This window comes from Sceloporus undulatus, chromosome 2 (genome assembly GCF_019175285.1).
Source record: "Sceloporus undulatus isolate JIND9_A2432 ecotype Alabama chromosome 2, SceUnd_v1.1, whole genome shotgun sequence".
Lineage (NCBI taxonomy): Eukaryota > Metazoa > Chordata > Lepidosauria > Squamata > Phrynosomatidae > Sceloporus > Sceloporus undulatus.
Genome location: NC_056523.1, coordinates 51,294,854 through 51,308,977, shown reverse-complemented (window position 1 = coordinate 51,308,977; position 14,124 = coordinate 51,294,854).

Sequence of the window (14,124 nt, the reverse complement as noted above, 5' to 3'; positions counted from 1 at the left end):
GAAATGTTATCACAGTAGAGTTAGAAGTCAACAAAAGTTCATGTCACAGGGTTTTCAGGGGGCTTTCCAACAATGCTAAAAATGTTACAGTGAAGTAATGCTATCACAAATTGCTGAAAACCTTCAAAGAGCAGCATAATACGCAAAAATCAGCAAGACTTGGTGCTGATCTGCTGAATGTTTTGTCTGCTGTGGTGTTAAAGCCTTTCTGCCCTCGAGCCACACAAGTAGGATACCTCCACCAGATGTTCAAAGATTCCTCTTTTCTGCCTGGATCACAGCTTAATTCATGCTACGTAGGATCTTCAGGGGGCTGAAGGGGCTGCCATTGGGAGGATAAGTTCCATTCCTCCAGCCCAGCTACACAAGCCAACAACCTGGATCCAACCGTATAATCAAATATCTTAACTATTTCAGCTCTGTCATGTTACCCAGAACCTGCTGCGTGAAGCAGCTGCATCACTCTACCTAATGGTAGGGCTGAACCTGATGCTGTCTTTCATTTAGAGGGTTCAGTTGATATTTTGCTGATGCCATGCACTGTCAGATTAGAATGACAGGCACATTTATGTTTTCAGCTAAAATAAGAAAGGTGCTTTGGAAGGAACAAAAAACAGGGGTGGAAGCCCAAAGATGGAGTGATCTTTGTGTCCCTAGGTTTTGGAACATGATTTTCTTTACTTCTTGCTTAAGGCCCCATTCTAGCTTCCCATTACCAAAATCAACTTAACCAGGGTATGTCCTCAAATTTAACAAGCATTCTCTGAAAAAAGAACTGGGAAGTAGGGACCTTCCTTGGGAGACAGCTAAATACTTCTGGAATATACTGAAGTCTTCTGTAAGTTTTTATTTTATAAAATTGTGAAACCAAGTTGGGATCAGTTCAGTCTGGGTCTGGGGTCTTGGCACAGCAACACTGTCGGTTAGGCAAAACCTGCCCTCTGTCACACACAAGCAAAATGCATATAAATAAATTCATTTTGCAACAGCAGCTCAACATAGGCTGCTCTAAATTCCCGCCACCAAATTCCCCACAACTCTGTGTAGCTGACAGCTTCTCAGAGATCTATGAGGCAATATTTGCTAGTCGGGGTATCACTGCTTGTAGTACCGCTGTATAAGTCCTATCCTGGTCTCTTAATAAATCCATTTAATAGGTTTACATAGTGCTATATTACTGTATGTTTTATTCTAGCATGTGAGGAAGCAGAGGTTGCTCCTCTTCCTTCACACTGCAATCCCCAGCTGTATTTTGTTATTTCAAAAGACTAGGAGGCACTCACACATTTAGGCTAAAGGGCAGTTTGACCTTTAGCCTGAATGACACACTGTGGGTGCATCTACACTGTAGAAATGAAGCAAACTAACACCATTTTAACTGCCATGACTCCATCCTACATAATTCTGGGATTTCTAGTTTTGTGAGGCACTAAGCATCTTTGGCAGAGGAAGCTAAAGACCTTGTAAAACTACAAATCCCAGGATTCCATCGAATGGAGCTATAACACTTAAAGTGGTATCAAACTGTATTATTTCTACAGTGTAGGTACATCCACTGTTAAGTATGTAGCATGCCACTGAACCTTTAAAAAAAACAACCCACAAGTAAACAAGTGAGCTTCCAATCCAGATTGAGGCCACCAACTATAGACAGCAGAGATCAAAACTTTCCCCTGAAGCTGACTTTTCTCCTAAATGCCCCTTTTCCTTTGTGGCTCTTTCTTTTTACTCACCCACCCCCTTTGGGTGGAGGGCATTGGGGGGATGGCTATGAAAGAAAGCTTTCAACCTCCCATATCCACATCCACATTACACATGGTTGTGGTAAAGTGCCAAAGGAACTTAAATCTTAAGAAGTAGAAGAAGCCATCTCCCGTCCATAGGCAGTATGAGCAGAAGACCTTTCATTGTTGGTAGTTGTGTAGTTGGCATAGAGTTTTACTCTAAAATGGTGGTAATAGGTAGATGCTCCATGTTTCCTATTTGCTCTGAAGTTTTGATCATAGCTAAAGCCCCCAGGTTTCCTATTGCTTGTGCTACCTATATAAATTATTGCTACCATCTCAAGAAATGGATTTTATCTTCAGGGAATGCTTGATTTGGATCAGGGCCCTGCAGGTCTATTTTGAGGCAAAAAAGAAAAGGCTTGACTGCGTATTGTGTAGTTAATGTAGCATGCAGTTTAGGCCTGAGACACAGTGGAAAAAATGACCTCAAATATACATTCTTTCAAACTACAAAAGGAATGACCTAGGAAGAGCCCTTCTCAGACAGACCAAATTTTCTATTTAGATTCACATTGCTTAGGGGAACCCCAAACCACTAGTACTGTCAGGGTAGACTACAGAGCAGAGCTCCAGATTCTCCAAATGCAGGAGGGCATCCCAATATAACAGGGTTGTTCACTACATAAAAATAAGTGACTGCATCTTTTGTTTCATATTTCAATTTCTGCAAGGGCTAGACATTCGAAGCTTGGCATGTGGGCTGGTGGATGGTTCAAACAGGCATTTAAGAGTCCCATACCTTTTCCTCATGGTAAATCTTTTAGATTCATAATCTAAAGCAGGGGCAGGCAACCTTTTTGGGCCGGGGGCCGGGTTGCTGTCCCTCAGGCGACTGGGGGGCCAAAGCCAGGGGTGGAGCTTCTGCCCTCTGGGGGCAGGGCCACGTGCCAGGGGTGGAGCTTCCACCCTCCGGGGGCGGGGCCACATGCTGGGGGTGGAGTTGTCACTCTCCATGGGCCAGGCCTCCCCATCTTTGCAGGCCCCTGACGGGGCCCCAGGCCCTGTCAAAGGCCGGCAAAAAAGCCTCTTGGAGGACCCCAGCGACGGCACCGGGCCTCCTGGAAGCCTGCTGCCGCCGCCGGAGCCCTGTTGGAGGGTGCCAGCGACGGCATCGGGCCTCCAGGAGGCCCGATGCGGCCGCCGGGGCCCTCGAATAGGGCTCCGACGGCTTCAGCAGGCCTTCCAGAGGCCCAATGCGGCTGTCGGAGCCCTCGAATAGGGCTCTGGCGGCCGCATCAGGCCTCCTGGAGGCCGAAGTCTTGCGCGACCTTCTTTGAGGTCGCGCGAGACTTCGCCTCTGGGCACTGCCATTTTGGGCGAAAAAATGGTGGCGTCCAGCGCGGCTTTTTGCCGGTTTGGGCGCCGTCATTTTTTTGCCCGGCGGCGGCAGCAACCGCCCCCAGGGGCTGCAAGGAAGGCCTCTGGGGGCCGGATCCGGTCCACGGGCCAGAGGTTGCCAACCCCTGATCTAAAGCCACCAAAACACACCAGAGTCCACGATTAATATATGAAGGCAGCAAAGCTTGCTCATCATCCTGGCTGCCATTTTCTTGGTACAGAAACACCATCCTCAACCTGGTCTTCTATCGATGTATTGAACTTCACCTCCCACAATTCACTGTTGGCCTTGTTAGCTGGGGATGAGGAGTATGGCCACCCCACACATATGGAGGGAACCAGGAGAGGAAGGCTGGTCTATAGAGAGATGTTGAACCTTGCCTTCTGGTGCTGTAGAGACCTATCTAACCTGTTTTTAACCTGTTACTCTCCTCCAGTCCCAGCCAGGAATGGCTGAGAATTTCATTTGGTTCAGTTTTTGATAAGAACGTTCCAAAATTAGCACATTTCTTCATAATATGACAGAACTGAGGGTGACAGAATGATGTGAGCTTTAAAAGTTTTTACAGAAACAACTTAAGATTTTTTTAAAATGTTTGCGAAAGGCAAACTGATTTTCCTACTCTGGCAGAATGCTTTGAGTGCTTACCTCCCCAGAGTCTGAACTTGAATCCCTGTGTTTATGTTACGCAATGAAGATTGCCTGAATGAAGGTTGCCACCTGTTTTTTCTAATGGGCTCTGCATCTTTAATGCTTACATGGCAGGCAGGCAGAACATGAACCTCTGTGTAGAGAAGAACTGAACCCGCTACTGAATTTGGCTAGTGCAAATGGCTGAGAATTTTATCTGGTTTCTATTTGATAAGAAGGTACTAACATTCACAATTGTTTTCATAAATTCACTGGAAAGAACTTTGAAATTTGAATGTGGGAGAATGTGAAACTAACAAAGTCACGATTCTCCATTCCAGTTACATTGTTTCCTTAGTCAAGAAACTACGTTACACGGTGTTAACATGGTATTATTAGCTGATTGTGGAAAGAATGTAAATAAATGAGTCACGCAAGACAATGTTAAGGCAGAACAGGATTTAGGACTGACAGCCTGCTGTGAATAAAGGTGGGTTGGGTTGGTTGTGTCATTTTGAACTGCTAATCTACTCACATCCAGATGCTTTTCATTAGTAGCTACCTGTTCTTGTTTTCATGCTGCAGAACTACTCTTAGCCCAAGCTTGTGGTTCTAGACAAGTTTAACAGGACATTCAAATTTAGTGGCACGTGATGGCAGAGATGAAAGCAGGAATGAAACAAAGTGACCTCAGTTTGCTGAAATGTGTACAGTGCTTTACTTTCAACAGTTCCCTCTCAAGCACAAGGTTAAGCAAATAGTTCTGATGATTCCTGCACATTTGTTTGCTATCTGGTGAAGGCCATTTTATTTTATATCATGATCAAGCAAGGTTGCAATGACTTGGTCTTCAAAACCACCATACCAGTGGTTCCACATTTATTCAAAAGGAAGTCTACCTATAAATTCTGCTCCCATTGATTATTTTCTGGGGTACAGATTTGAACCTCTGTCACACATTCACACACAAAAATAGCATGAGCATTAAAACCCATATCTAAATTCTTCCATATAACTCTCAAAATTTATTTTGTTCTTTTTTAAAAAAAAAAAAGACAGGTCTGTTACAGCTTTAGAAGCTCTGTCCCACAAGCAGGAATCATAAAGCCCTCCAGAAGTTTGAAACCGCCAGCTGCCCCAGCCAGCATAGCTAATGGGGAGGCAGAATAGTAGTTACAGTCTAGCAACGAATGATTGAAGGACTGCGTATTTTCCTAATTCTGCTCTACACTCCTGTCCATGACTCTTATGACTAGTGGTGGGTCCATGGACGGTCTACAGAGAGAAAATGACAGGGAACTAGGGTATACTTTTATTGTGTGTGTGTTGTTTGCTTTCAAGTCATTTACAACCCTAAGGTGAACCTATCACAGGCTTTTCTTGGCATGTTTCTTAAGCAGGGGTTTGCTGTTGCCATATTAAGATGAACAAATATTCAGTGTGGTGTGCTTAAAACCACAGAAGTGTTTGCAGACCACAAAAGAGTTTGCATCAGATTAGATGTCTAAACACTTTGTGATGAAGATTTGGTTGAAAGGATTGTTTGCTATTTTCTGCATTATTAAAACTAAGGGTTTTATCACATGAAAGAAAGTGCATACATACTGGATTGGAGACACTCCCTACAGCACATTCCTTCATTAAATGTGACTAGGCTATTGCTGGTCCCACGTGCTCTCTTCCATGCTCTTTCTTATTCCTACCTCCTTGCCCTATGCCTACCCAGCATGTCTTTCATTTTGTGTGTTTGTGTGTCACACACTCAGCACAATTTCAGAGTTATGCTAATGTGGTTTAACAAAAATAAAAATAAAGTAAAACAAAACAGCAAAGGGAATAGCAAAGAGGAAGGGGAAGTGGAGGAGACTTAACAGACATGTTGGAAAGTGTGGTAACCCTTATAATAGCAAAGCTGGAGTTTAATGATAAGATCCTAATAAATTATAATACAATACTTAGTTAATTATTAGACAATAGTCATTGTTATGGCTGGGTATAATGTAAAGTTTCAGTATTGTTATTTGAAACTTCAGGTTCTATGTATTCTTTATTATTAGCCTTTCAAATTCTCTTACATAGGACTTTTGATTTATATTGCTTCTTTAATTATTATCCTTATTTAAATATGAGTGGATTTTGACCTGCACACAGCCAATCCTTTGCAAAGGCATGTGAAAAACAGATTTGTGTTTTAGGGATGTAAATCTTGGTAAATTTTATTCTTGAAAGCAAGAACAGATAATTTTACAATTTTTCTCCTTGCTGCAAGAAAGTTGACAAAAAATGGCATAGTTTTCAAAGAATATTCACAGTCTGGGACTTACTCTCTGCCAGAAACAGCATTTTTGTACAGAACACATTTTCTATGCTGTGCAAAAGTGCCATTTTTGTGCACAAAGAAGTGCATTTCTTACATAGTATAAGTCCCAAACTGCAAAGAGACTCATCCTTCTAGGGTTTCCTTGTCAAGGTTTTCTGATGCTTGAGAAACTATTTTTTTCAACTAAGTTATAAACAGTTTTGAATATTCTTTCCATCTGTAATGTATATACCTTTTCAGAGATAAGAGAAGAGGAAAACTGAAATTAGTCCTGCCTTTGTCCTCCTAGAGCTGTAGTTTGGCAGACACAAGGCTAACCTTTGAGCTGGTGGGGTTGGTTTCTTGCCATACCTTCCTCACTGCTCCCAGCTGGGAAGAAACACAATGCATGCAAACCTTGCTAAGACTTGCCCAATTTCCTTTCTCATATTTCTGATGACATGATGTTTAGGTCACTTAATATGCTGGCCTGACAGCTGGAGAGGTAGAATTATGAATATATACATAAAATACCCTAAAGTCACCAGATCCCATCTGATCAGGAAAGTTAAGCAGAGTCAGCCCTGGTTAGTACTTAGACTGGAGAAAGGAATTGACAAAACCACTGCTGTACTGGATCAGATGGTTGATTAAGATCTCTTTCACACTGTGCAATTATAGCACTTCAATACCACTTTAACTGTAATGGCTTTATAATATGTCAACTTGGGGTTTGTAGTTTGGTGAAGCAATAGAGATCCTAGGGTAAAATTATAAATACCTCACAAAACAATAAATCCCAGTGGTCTTTAGGATAACAGTTAAAGTGATATGAAAGTGCTATAATTGTGTAATATAAAAGAGGAGTATTGTTTTTGGTTTTCCATGCATTTTTTTTCCAGTGTTAACCTCATTTTTTCCCATTTCTGCATTAGTTTGTGCTTTTTATTTTGAACGTATATGTGTTTGGTTTGTGTGACCATTTCTCCTAATATGTGCATGTGTACACTTCTTTTGCCTATTACATGCATTTTAGGAAACAGTTTCCCCTAATACAATGTATTTCATGCATTATTCATTGATTTCTCTGAGTACATGTTTCCCTAATACACACAAACTGTTTCTTTAAAATCAGCGTAAGGAACACTGGATAGCAAAGACTGGATTTTGACTTGTCCATTGTTAAAGTTTTGTTGGATGCTTGTTAAGTAAACTTTTGTTGCAAGCCATTCCAAACCTTTTCAGCAATTCTAATATTAGATATTTTATTGACAGAGCACACATTTTGAGATCCACTGTGCTTAGAAGGCATGGTCATAAAGATGAGGTTCTTCAGATTTAAAAACCACTGAAGGGAGGGAATCAGAATGGCAGACATTGTAGGGTCACCAGACTAAACATTGGAGAGGGCCTCTGTATTTCTTATAGTTGTGCAAAAGAGGCAATTTCAGTAGATATTGTTTGTTTGTTTTACCAGATAACATGCAACACCTGATGAAATTCCATCTTCCCCCGAAGCAGAGGTGACTGGAAAGCACATACACACACATAAAGCTGTTAATTCTGGCAACCCTAAGGAGCACTACTGAAGGAGTTAATCCTTCATATACTATCTGAAGCTTCTGGACATTGAAGTCCTTCAACATCAAAGGAGTCACAGACAGAATAGGTAAAGTGGCAAGGAAGCACAACCTTCAAATGGTTTACAAACCTACGAAGAAAATCCAGCAAATGCTTCGCTCAGCCAAGGACCAGAGAGACCCTCTCACAGCCGCAGGAGTTTACCGCATACCATGCAGCTGTGGACAAGTCTGCATAGGGACCACCAAACACAGCATGCAAACAAGAATCAAGGAACATGAGAGACACTGCAGACTGGGCCAGCCAGAAAAATCAGCAGTAGCAGAACATGCCACAAACCATCCTGGGCATAAAATACTGTTTAAAAACACTGAAGTTCTGGATCATGACAACCACTACCATGTCAAGATGCACAGGGAAGCCATTGAAATCCACAAACACCCGGACAATTTTAACTGGAAAGAAGAAACCCTTAAAGTGAACAAAATTTGGCTACCAATCCTGGGGAATAGCAAAATAAGGACTTAGCAAATGCAAATGGGAAACCATTCAGAGTCAGGGGCTTTCCCAGAAGATAATGATCACCAATTAGCAGACATTAATCCTCTTTTGCATTAGCCTCCCAGCCTGAGGCCTACCATCAGCACAGAACAATAGACATGCAAATCACTCCTGCATTCCCAGGCTCACACAGTATATATAGACCCACTTTTCCCAAGCAAGCATTCTCTGAAGATGCCAGCCACAGATGCTGGAGAAACATCAGGTAGAAACTTTTCTGGAACATGGCCACATAGCCCGAAAAACCCAGAAAAAACTATCCTTCAACATCTTTTCACCCAGCTCTGGGAACCTCTACTCGTGCAAATCATATCCCATGAGAAAACCACATTTATGAAGGAGCCAGAAGCCATCCATGGTGCTTTGAGTACCACTCCAGAAGCAGCCCTAACTTCACAAGTTATTTTTTCAAAGGTTGCTAGAGGCTCTGATGGGAAGAGCACCCTGGCAAAGTCCCAGTGTATGTTTGGAATTGTGAATACTCTTTGGATCCCAGTCAATCTGTTTTTTGGATTGCCCTTGGACAGATTCTGATTTATCATACAGGGCAGTTTGAGGAATGCCTTGTTGAATCCAAAACTTTCTGTTAAAATCCATTTTCTTTTTTTCATCTCCCTGCGGGTTTTGTCATTTCTATATTTATCTGGGCACAGTGAGATGTTACCAATGCTCTAGTTTAGACAGTATTGTATATTACACACACAAATATGTGCAAATGTATTCAAGCACACATGCAGCCTTGTTTAGCAATATTTCCAAGCTTACTTTGATCCTCATGCAGGCTTAATTATTAAAAAGTTAACATCCTTCCTGCTAATTTTACTGATTTGGTCCTGACATATTATGATTAAGGGACTAAACGGATCGGTGATAAACCTCGGCATCAGGGCAGAATGGGGGCATGGTGACTGCACACTGCATGCCCTGACTCTGCCCTGATGCAGGCATCACACCGCCTACCCAATCAAACGGCGAGCAGCATCACACCTTTTCTTTGACACATGCACCAAAGCAGAGTGAAAAGCTGCTGCTGTCGCAAGGATGACTTTTTGCTGGTGCTAAAAGTTGTGGCATTTTGCTGTTCTTTTTACAGGTGGCAAAGCACCAGATTGGGGGCACAGCTGCACTTGACACGGCCCCTATCCGGTAAGGACAGGGGAGGTGGGATGCTGTTCCAAAGAAGTGGTCTGTTTTGCCCCTAAGGTTGCTTGGTCTTGTGTCATATGCTTGACATACATCAATAGTGTTCATTACATGATCACATATTATTGTTTTTTGCATCTGATTTAATAAGTGAAATGTTACTAAATCAGAATTGCAATAGTTTATAAGTAGTGTTGAATTATAATGGAAATGCATTTTGTAAAGAAAAATGACACTTTGTAAGTTACCTTGAAACCCCTCTTTTGGCTAAAAGGTGATGCACAAATATGTGAAGGCAAACAAAAATCTTAAATATGCCGTAAAATAGTCACCTGCAGTATAGCAATGGTGGGAAGGGCAAAGGGAGGGTATTCCTTCCCCCCATTCTGTTCCTTCCAATGAAATTTTCCTTCAGTCTCCAAATGTCTTGCATTGCAGTAACATAAAAAAAAATGCCAGTTGAATATTTAGAAATACCCAAAGAAATGGGGCAGACAAATTTACCAAGTGAATGTGAACACAACAAATACAAGAGTTCTAGTTGCTGAGAAATGAGCTAAAATGGTTGCACATTCAATAGTTATGATAGGATTTGGCATCATGAAGCCAGATCCCTTTACTATGTGTCACTGTCAGGAATCCTCTTCAGAAGGTTGTAGAGCCCATTTTTGTTCTATTTGGCATTGTGGCATTGTCAGCTATCCAAATCTGATTGGCTGCATGGCAAGATGACATTACTGTCAATCACTATGTGATCAGTAATTGGCTAGTATCACTTAGGAAAGAGGTGCCTGTTTTGATGGGGAGTTGGTAGATCAGAAAAAGAAAATGAGAGCCAATGGAGAGAAGAGTGAAGAAGAAGGTAAACAAGACATTTATGCCTTCCCCAAACCCAACAACTACTTTCAAAATGTTCATGCATTAAAACTCAGGACAGTCCTGATCCTAAGTCTACTGCATGCAGAAGCATTGACACACATTTTAGACTTTAAGAAAAGTGATTTCCATAAACTTAGATAAATAGTTTGTAGCATAAGGAAATAGTAGGTCCACATACCACACATGTTAACTGTTTAATTATTGGCAGGTTGTTTGTATTACCATCAACAACTTTGTTAAGGTAGAGTATTAATAAATTAATACTATCACCATCATTGTCAGTAACTTTTGCCTCTAGTTATCCATTGATTCCTCCCCTCAGCCATGTCCTTGATGCAGATATCACTGTGTGCCTAAGGTTATACTCCATGCATCTGATGAAGTGGATTGTAATTCCTGAAATATCATGCTGTAATACATCTGTCAGTGTTAAAAGGTGCCAAACAACTCTTTGTTATTTTTCTAAACAACTCTCTTGGGAAATATGGAAATGGCTTTGTACCAGAAGAAAGGGCCAATTTCATGGGAAACACATATCAAGCCCTTAAGCCCATTTCCTTGGCAAAGTCACAGTTATATGAATTGTTGTGTGTATGCGTGCATGCATGCATGCATGCATTTCCCCTACTTCCCACTACTCCATGCCGACAGTTGAGCTAACCCAACATGGAATGTGAAAGGACAGCAATATTTTTCTTTCAAAAACAAAATACAGATTGATAAGTCTGTGTGAGTAAGTTTCAGATCATGGGGGAAACTGAGAGGGTTCTAAATGCTGAAGGATGAAGAGTTCATTTCTCTACTTACCTTGTTGTCCTGTGCTTTCCCCATCACTATTGTTAGAAGCCAAAGCATAAAATGTGCAGAATATGAAAATATAAGCAAATGGCAATGGTTTGCCCAATTTGCTTCTGTTACAGAATGTAGTTTCTTTCAGTTATCTGTTTGCAGATTTGGCCCCATATGACAGTAGCTTAGTGGTTAAGACGCCAGTCCTGATGATCATAAGATTGGAAGATCGGCAGTTCAAGGCTCAAGTGCTGCATGATGGGGTGAGTTGCTGTCACTAGCCCAGCTTCTGCCCACCTAGCAGTTCAAAAGCATGTGAATGCAAATACATAAATAGGTAGCACTTCAGTGGGAAGGTAACAGCATTCGGTGCAGTTGTGCTGGCCACATGACCACCAGAGTAGTCCTCAGACAACGCTGGCTCTTCAGCTTAGTGATGAGCACCACCCCTACCGTCGGTTATGAGTAGACATTCATGTCAAGGGACTACCTTTACTTTTAACTTTTTACATGTTGGACTGATGATGTTAAGGATGGTCCATGTCTGTAATCTTCTATTTACTTTGGAAATAAATTGCATATTTATTTTGTAAGTCAACAGTGATCCTTTTCCCCACCTCACCTGATTTGATGTCTGTGGAAATGTCTAACTTATAAGTCAAACACTCTCTTTGTTAAATGAAGCCATTAAATATGGCAGTCACCACTAGCCAATGGGTGGATGGAGGTTCTTCTGCTACAGTACTGAGCAATATACAAATCCATTTACCAGTCAGAAGAGAGGATGATTCTACACTTGAATATTGTACTGTGTTCTAAAAAATCTCACTTTTTTGTGCTGGCCTGATAACTATATTCATCAATGGCAAATAGATTTCTTTCTTGAAGTTCATCTGTTGTAGACAAATGATAAGACATATGTGCACAGAGAAAGCCTTTCACTTCTGTCCAGTTTGGATACTAATAGTCATATAGGAAGCAATCAAGGCTATGACATAAAGCTTTGGTAAGCTGTTGTGGCAAAAGGAACATTTTTCCAAATTCATAATCAGTTCTTTTCATTAGCTCCAGAGTTGCCAGGGCTGCTCTTTGAAAGGTTTCTTTTCCCAAGCCAAAGTCAGGATAGATTCCTCTGACCTTGCTGAGCAATATTGCCCCCCCGCCCCAACGTGCACCTCTCTCCTAGCTGGAAAGACACATGCCACACAAGCTCAGTGCCAAAAACCTGCTTGCACAATGTGATCTTGACATATTTGCTGACTTTTTGAATTGGTCCCCCCCCCCCCATCCTCTGTCTTAATCTGCAGAGAAGAAGATATATGAACAACTACATTAGCCCCATATTACATAATTGTAAAAAGTCAATGAAAGATCTGCTGAGTATAAAGAAAGCATCAAGTTCAATAGCTTCCTCAGTGAATGGGATGGTATCAGTAGTGTGATGATAAATGGTTTTGCCTTTCTTCATTTAAAGCTAAAGTAGCCAGACCTCAGGTATTTTACCCACTTCCCATTTTTAATTGTTTCTCATACAATTTCAGGATCAAACATCTTGTTAAATAAACAAAGTGCTTTAAACTGATGTAGTTTTTACCAAATATATTCTGATTTATGGCATCACTGTAGGGGTTAGGAGGATGGACTGTACTGGGTGACACCATCAGAGCAAAAGTGACACCTGGCAGGGCAGCCACTCACTGTCTGTCTCAGGACCCCCAGCCACTCCCTGGCCCCCCAGCAAGCCAGGGCACCTCTGCCAGCTGTCTACTGTGGTCGCTATTAGGGGTGGGCTTCTTCTGCCACCTGATGGCCCCTTCTGGGTCTGGCAGAGCTGCTGGTTTGGCCAGGAAAGTGAGGCTCTGGTGACTGAGTTGGCAGTGGTGGCCACGGACTCCTCTCCTTCCTTAGAAGGATGTGTAGGACAGGGCAGCAGAAGAAAATGTGGAATGCCAGGCAACTGGGATAGAGGAGTGCAATGGTATCACTAGAGGATGCAAGGGGATGCAGCCTGAACCAGGTGACACCCCAGAAAACAGGTAACACCTGGTTGGGCTCTTCCCCTTGCCCCGTGCCACCCTGTTATTCTCTTCATGAGAAGAAGGATGGTTCAGCTCAGGGAGCAGCTGAACATGCTCCCCTCCAATGACACTCCATCCTTCTCCTCATGGGCAGCCGCATGGGAGGCCAAGCATGCATGCACACACACGTACCATCCTTCTCCTCATGAGGAAAATGACAGGGCTGCCTCAAAAGAGGAAGGTGCTCAGCCCATGTCATCCTGTCTTTCTCCTCATGAGAGAAATGATGGGGCAGCCTCAAGGGAGGCCTAGCATGCCATCTTCAGAAGCCCCACCCCACCCCCAAAGCCTTTCCCCCTACTGGGTGACACCAGGGGTGTGGATATCACGGGGGGAATGGCAAGGTGGTCAGGAGAAGGAGAGCAGATGGTGAGAACACTTCTCCACCTGCTGATGCTGCCACTTCTCCTTCCACTACCCATTCCCCGCTCTCTCTCCCCAGGGTTTCCCATCCCAGCTATGGAATCAACACCTGGAACTGCCTGCCTGGGAGGCATCAGGCCAGGCTGAACTTCTGCAAGGGTGGTGGCATCCTCCTCCTCCTCCTCCTCTTCCATGCCCTCCCTCCCCTTTCTCCAGGGCTAGGGGGATTGCCTGGGTCCCTAGTCCAGGGCTTCTCCCACCCTGTCTTTGCTCTACAGTGTGGGTGAAGCATTCAAGACTGGATCCCTCCCTCCACCAGCAGCTCCCACTGACCAGAGCTGTAGAGAGGATGCCTGGCTGGGGGTGACACCATGAGTTACCACATTGGGGTGACACTAACCCTAATAATACCACTGTTGGAGACCCAGTGTGGTATAGTGGTTTGAGTTTTGGACTAGGACTCGGGAGACAAGGGTTCAAATCCCCTCTCAGCCATAGAAGCCATTTGGGTGACCTTGGGCAAGTCACACTCTCCTAGCCTTAGAGGTATGCAATGGCAAACCCCCATCTGAAGAAATCTTGCCAAGAAAACCTCTTGATAAGTTCACTTTAGGGTCGCCACAAGTTGCAAGCAACTTGAAGGCACAGAACAATGGTTCTTATTTGATTACATTT